General features: G+C 46.1%; 1 non-coding gene across 1 annotated transcript; it reads right to left on the bottom strand.

Moving 5' to 3' along the window:
• Positions 1-7,403: 7,403 nt before the first annotated feature.
• On the bottom strand, positions 7,404-7,475 carry Trnai-aau (transfer RNA isoleucine (anticodon AAU)). The gene has a single exon. It is a non-coding gene; the product is annotated as a tRNA-Ile (tRNA).
• Positions 7,476-7,784: the final 309 nt, after the last annotated feature.

Raw genomic sequence — 7,784 nt, 5'->3', positions numbered from 1 at the left:
TGACACGTAACCGATGTGCTCTCCAAACAACAACACTTGCATTTCAGAACATGTCTTTCACACATGTCTACAAAATCACCTTCACCTTCAAATACAGTTTCCTTGCGACTGACAGAGACGTAGGCAAAGTTTAAAGTTGCTATTTCCATTAAATCTCGTTAATCAGAAAAACGGTAATTTACACTTGCAGCGGAACAAAATTCCGTTCCGCCCAGCGTCTGGCTCGAACCCACGACCCTGGGATTAAGAGTCTGACACTCTACCGACTGAGCTAGCCGGCTACCTCGGTGAATACCTGCCGGGTAGCACGTCACACAGTACTCGTTTGGGTTGGGTGGTCTCATACAGAATCTCTCCATGATGCCTAATGTTTTCCTAACGTCACACTCGTCACGTACTTCACTTTTATGTCATAATCATTTCTGAGAGGTAAAGAAATTGCATGACAACATGCAGAGCTAGTGGCGTCAAAATTAACACACATACTTTATCTGACTCAAAAGCCGAACGAGTTACTTCCCGACGTTGTTTTAGATGTGCAAGTGATAGTCAAAACTCGCTGTGTCGGCACTCTGCCGACCATTTCGCTAGTTAACACCGGTCTTGTTGTGTGTGTTTCAAGCTCAAGAGCATCTCCAAGCAAAAAATGGTCAACAGCAACATTCAGACGGTTTCGTACTGCTCAATTGCTACATTAAAACGTTATGTTTCTTTTTCAGAACTGGAAAAACACAAGCGTGACAGCATTCGAACCTGTAATCTTCAGATCCGAAGTCCGACGCCTTATCCATTAGGCCACACGGTCACTGACGACCAACATTTACATGCATACGACTCATCTCGAAACGCTCACACCCCTGAGGATTTGTGTTTTCGTTCTACACAGCCGCTGCCCCTTGCTCTTTCCCACCCATTCGTTACATTCAACCTCTGACGAGACCGACCAAATATAGACTGAGAAACAAGACCACACACTTTGTGCATTCGGAATCGAAGGCAGGGCGTCCCTCGCCGCATTTGCTACGATTGCCATTTGCTACTTCTGCAGAAGCGGCGGCGGCGACGACGACGACGACGACGACGACGACGACGAATATCGCGAGAGGCTCTGAGATATGTGGGAAATACATCTATAAAATGTAATTCAGACTGCCTCGTCCCACCTTATGCTGTACCGCTTTGGCAAATGCTTTATCTGCGCCATTCGCCTTATTCGCATCTGAGAGTAATTCTTAAAAAAACGCCTGTCGCTAATTGTTCGTCATCACAGATACTGTTTGCTATACGGCCACGACGCGCAACTGATTTCCAAAATTCATCTTTCTCCTGTGAGGATGGAACTTACGATCGCTGGTTTATTAGACCAGTGCTCTACCACTGAGCTAAAGAGGCGCGGCCTAGCGGTACTCTTGGGTACTTCGTCCTTACGGTCGTCTGCATCATCAGACTTTAGCTGACAACACTTCATATTACCGGCTAATATTTGCAGCTATGGCGACAAATTACTGCTTGGCTACACATCTGACACGTAACCGATGTGCTCTCCAAACAACAACACTTGCATTTCAGAACATGTCTTTCACACATGTCTACAAAATCACCTTCACCTTCAAATACAGTTTCCTTGCGACTGACAGAGACGTAGGCAAAGTTTCAAGTTGCTATTTCCATTAAATCTCGTTAATCAGAAAAACGGTAATTTACACTTGCAGCGGAACAAAATTCCGTTCCGCCCAGCGTCTGGCTCGAACCCACGACCCTGGGATTAAGAGTCTGACACACTACCGACTGAGCTAGCCGGCTACCTCGGTGAATACCTGCCGGGTAGCACGTCACACAGTACTCGTTTGGGTTGGGTGGTCCCATACAGAATCTCTCCATGATGCCTAATGTTTTCCTAACGTCACACTCGTCACGTACTTCACTTTTATGTCATAATCATTTCCGAGAGGTAAAGAAATTGCATGACAACATGCAGAGCTAGTGGCGTCAAAATTAACACACATACTTTATGTGACTCAAAAGCCGAACGAGTTACTTCCCGACGTTGTTTTAGATGTGCAAGTGATAGTCAAAACTCGCTGTGTCGGCACTCTGCCGACCATTTCGCTAGTTAACACCGGTCTTGTTGTGTGTGTTTCAAGCTCAAGAGCATCTCCAAGCAAAAAATGGTCAACAGCAACATTCAGACGGTTTCGTACTGCTCAATTGCTACATTAAAACGTTATGTTTCTTTTTCAGAACTGGAAAAACACAAGCGTGACAGCATTCGAACCAGTAATCTTCAGATCCGAAGTCCGACGCCTTATCTATTAGGCCACACGGTCACTGACGATCAACATTTACATGCATACGACTCATCTCGAAACGCTCACACCCCTGAGGATTTGTGTTTTCGTTCTACACAGCCGCTGCCCCTTGCTCTTTCCCACCCATTCGTTACATTCAACCTCTGACGAGACCGACCAAATATAGACTGAGAAACAAGACCACACACTTTGTGCATTCGGAATCGAAGGCAGGGCGTCCCTCGCCGCATTTGCTACGATTGCCATTTGCTACTTCTGCAGAAGCGGCGGCGGCGACGACGACGACGACGACGACGACGACGAATATCGCGAGAGGCTCTGAGATATGTGGGAAATACATCTATAAAATGTAATTCAGACTGCCTCGTCCCACCTTATGCTGTACCGCTTTGGCAAATGCTTTATCTGCGCCATTCGCCTTATTCGCATCTGAGAGTAATTCTTAAAAAAACGCCTGTCGCTAATTGTTCGTCATCACAGATACTGTTTGCTATACGGCCACGACGCGCAACTGATTTCCAAAATTCATCTTCCTCCTGTGAGGATGGAACTTACGATCGCTGGTTTATTAGACCAGTGCTCTACCACTGAGCTAAAGAGGCGCGGCCTAGCGGTACTCTTGGGTACTTCGTCCTTACGGTCGTCTGCATCATCAGACTTTAGCTGACAACACTTCATATTACCGGCTAATATTTGCAGCTATGGCGACAAATTACTGCTTGGCTACACATCTGACACGTAACCGATGTGCTCTCCAAACAACAACACTTGCATTTCAGAACATGTCTTTCACACATGTCTACAAAATCACCTTCACCTTCAAATACAGTTTCCTTGCGACTGACAGAGACGTAGGCAAAGTTTAAAGTTGCTATTTCCATTAAATCTCGTTAATCAGAAAAACGGTAATTTACACTTGCAGCGGAACAAAATTCCGATCCGCCCAGCGTCTGGCTCGAACCCACGACCCTGGGATTAAGAGTCTGACACTCTACCGACTGAGCTAGCCGGCTACCTCGGTGAATACCTGCCGGGTAGCACGTCACACAGTACTCGTTTGGGTTGGGTGGTCTCATACAGAATCTCTCCATGATGCCTAATGTTTTCCTAACGTCACACTCGTCACGTACTTCACTTTTATGTCATAATCATTTCTGAGAGGTAAAGAAATTGCATGACAACATGCAGAGCTAGTGGCGTCAAAATTAACACACATACTTTATCTGACTCAAAAGCCGAACGAGTTACTTCCCGACGTTGTTTTAGATGTGCAAGTGATAGTCAAAACTCGCTGTGTCGGCACTCTGCCGACCATTTCGCTAGTTAACACCGGTCTTGTTGTGTGTGTTTCAAGCTCAAGAGCATCTCCAAGCAAAAAATGGTCAACAGCAACATTCAGACGGTTTCGTACTGCTCAATTGCTACATTAAAACGTTATGTTTCTTTTTCAGAACTGGAAAAACACAAGCGTGACAGCATTCGAACCTGTAATCTTCAGATCCGAAGTCCGACGCCTTATCCATTAGGCCACACGGTCACTGACGACCAACATTTACATGCATACGACTCATCTCGAAACGCTCACACCCCTGAGGATTTGTGTTTTCGTTCTACACAGCCGCTGCCCCTTGCTCTTTCCCACCCATTCGTTACATTCAACCTCTGACGAGACCGACCAAATATAGACTGAGAAACAAGACCACACACTTTGTGCATTCGGAATCGAAGGCAGGGCGTCCCTCGCCGCATTTGCTACGATTGCCATTTGCTACTTCTGCAGAAGCGGCGGCGACGACGACGACGACGACGACGACGACGACGAATATCGCGAGAGGCTCTGAGATATGTGGGAAATACATCTATAAAATGTAATTCAGACTGCCTCGTCCCACCTTATGCTGTACCGCTTTGGCAAATGCTTTATCTGCGCCATTCGCCTTATTCGCATCTGAGAGTAATTCTTAAAAAAACGCCTGTCGCTAATTGTTCGTCATCACAGATACTGTTTGCTATACGGCCACGACGCGCAACTGATTTCCAAAATTCATCTTCCTCCTGTGAGGATGGAACTTACGATCGCTGGTTTATTAGACCAGTGCTCTACCACTGAGCTAAAGAGGCGCGGCCTAGCGGTACTCTTGGGTACTTCGTCCTTACGGTCGTCTGCATCATCAGACTTTAGCTGACAACACTTCATATTACCGGCTAATATTTGCAGCTATGGCGACAAATTACTGCTTGGCTACACATCTGACACGTAACCGATGTGCTCTCCAAACAACAACACTTGCATTTCAGAACATGTCTTTCACACATGTCTACAAAATCACCTTCACCTTCAAATACAGTTTCCTTGCGACTGACAGAGACGTAGGCAAAGTTTAAAGTTGCTATTTCCATTAAATCTCGTTAATCAGAAAAACGGTAATTTACACTTGCAGCGGAACAAAATTCCGTTCCGCCCAGCGTCTGGCTCGAACCCACGACCCTGGGATTAAGAGTCTGACACTCTACCGACTGAGCTAGCCGGCTACCTCGGTGAATACCTGCCGGGTAGCACGTCACACAGTACTCGTTTGGGTTGGGTGGTCTCATACAGAATCTCTCCATGATGCCTAATGTTTTCCTAACGTCACACTCGTCACGTACTTCACTTTTATGTCATAATCATTTCTGAGAGGTAAAGAAATTGCATGACAACATGCAGAGCTAGTGGCGTCAAAATTAACACACATACTTTATCTGACTCAAAAGCCGAACGAGTTACTTCCCGACGTTGTTTTAGATGTGCAAGTGATAGTCAAAACTCGCTGTGTCGGCACTCTGCCGACCATTTCGCTAGTTAACACCGGTCTTGTTGTGTGTGTTTCAAGCTCAAGAGCATCTCCAAGCAAAAAATGGTCAACAGCAACATTCAGACGGTTTCGTACTGCTCAATTGCTACATTAAAACGTTATGTTTCTTTTTCAGAACTGGAAAAACACAAGCGTGACAGCATTCGAACCTGTAATCTTCAGATCCGAAGTCCGACGCCTTATCCATTAGGCCACACGGTCACTGACGACCAACATTTACATGCATACGACTCATCTCGAAACGCTCACACCCCTGAGGATTTGTGTTTTCGTTCTACACAGCCGCTGCCCCTTGCTCTTTCCCACCCATTCGTTACATTCAACCTCTGACGAGACCGACCAAATATAGACTGAGAAACAAGACCACACACTTTGTGCATTCGGAATCGAAGGCAGGGCGTCCCTCGCCGCATTTGCTACGATTGCCATTTGCTACTTCTGCAGAAGCGGCGGCGGCGACGACGACGACGACGACGACGAATATCGCGAGAGGCTCTGAGATATGTGGGAAATACATCTATAAAATGTAATTCAGACTGCCTCGTCCCACCTTATGCTGTAACGCTTTGGCAAATGCTTTATCTGCGCCATTCGCCTTATTCGCATCTGAGAGTAATTCTTAAAAAAACGCCTGTCGCTAATTGTTCGTCATCACAGATACTGTTTGCTATACGGCCACGACGCGCAACTGATTTCCAAAATTCATCTTTCTCCTGTGAGGATGGAACTTACGACCGCTGGTTTATTACACCAGTGCTCTACCACTGAGCTAAAGAGGCGCGGCCTAGCGGTACTCTTGGGTTCTTCGTCCTTACGGTCGTCTGCATCATCAGACTTTAGCTGACAACACTTCATATTACCGGATAATATTTGCAGCTATGGCGACAAATTACTGCTTGGCTACACATCTGACACGTAACCGATGTGCTCTCCAAACAACAACACTTGCATTTCAGAACATGTCTTTCACACATGTCTACAAAATCACCTTCACCTTCAAATACAGTTTCCTTGCGACTGACAGAGACGTAGGCAAAGTTTAAAGTTGCTATTTCCATTAAATCTCGTTAATCAGAAAAACGGTAATTTACACTTGCAGCGGAACAAAATTACTTTCCGCCCAGCGTCTGGCTCGAACCCACGACCCTGGGATTAAGAGTCTGACACTCTACCGACGGAGCTAGCCGGCTACCTCGGTGAATACCTGCCGGGTAGCACGTCACACAGTACTCGTTTGGGTTGGGTGGTCCCATACAGAATCTCTCCATGATGCCTAATGTTTTCCTAACGTCACACTCGTCACGTACTTCACTTTTATGTCATAATCATTTCTGAGAGGTAAAGAAATTGCATGACAACATGCAGAGCTAGTGGCGTCAAAATTAACACACATACTTTATGTGACTCAAAAGCCGAACGAGTCACTTCCCGACGTTGTTTTAGATGTGCAAGTGATAGTCAAAACTCGCTGTGTCGGCACTCTGCCGACCATTTCGCTAGTTAACACTGGTCTTGTTGTGTGTGTTTCAAGCTGAAGAGCATCTCCAAGCAAAAAATGGTCAACAGCAACATTCAGACGGTTTCGAACTGCTCAATTGCTACATTAAAACGTTATGTTTCTTTTTCAGAACTGGAAAAACAGAAGCGTGACAGCATTCGAACCTGTAATCTTCAGATCCGAAGTCCGACGCCTTATCCATTAGGCCACACGGTCACTGACGACCAACATTTACATGCATACGACTCATCTCGAAACGCTCACACCCCTGAGGATTTGTGTTTTCGTTCTACACAGCCGCTGCCCCTTGCTCTTTCCCACCCATTCGTTGCATTCAACCTCTGACGAGACCGACCAAATATAGACTGAGAAACAAGACCACACACTTTGTGCATTCGGAATCGAAGGCAGGGCGTCCCTCGCCGCATTTTCTACGATTGCCATTTGCTACTTCTGCAGAGGCGGCGGCGGCGACGACGACGACGACGACGACGACGACGACGACGACGACGACTATCGCGAGAGGCTCTGAGATATGTGGGAAATACATCTATAAAATGTAATTCAGACTGCCTCGTCCCACCTTATGCTGTACCGCTTTGGCAAATGCTTTATCTGCGCCATTCGCCTTATTCGCATCTGAGAGTAATTCTTAAAAAAACGCCTGTCGCTAATTGTTCGTCATCACAGATACTGTTTGCTATACGGCCACGACGCGCAACTGATTTCCAAAATTCATCTTTCCTCCTGTGAGGATGGAACTTACGACCGCTGGTTTATTAGACCAGTGCTCTACCACTGAGCTAAAGAGGCGCGGCCTAGAGGTACTCTTGGGTACTTCGTCCTTACGGTCGTCTGCATCATCAGACTTTAGCTGACAACACTTCATATTACCGGCTAATATTTGCAGCTATGGCGACAAATTACTGCTTGGCTACACATCTGACACGTAACCGATGTGCTCTCCAAACAACAACACTTGCATTTCAGAACATGTCTTTCACACATGTCTACAAAATCACCTTCACTTTCAAATACAGTTTCCTTGCGACTGACAGAGACGTAGGCAAAGTTTAAAGTTGCTATTTCCATTAAATCTCGTTAATCAGAAAAACGGTAATT

This window comes from Schistocerca gregaria, chromosome 8 (assembly GCF_023897955.1).
Source record: "Schistocerca gregaria isolate iqSchGreg1 chromosome 8, iqSchGreg1.2, whole genome shotgun sequence".
NCBI lineage: Eukaryota > Metazoa > Arthropoda > Insecta > Orthoptera > Acrididae > Schistocerca > Schistocerca gregaria.
This window is presented reverse-complemented; position numbering and strand designations above follow the sequence as displayed.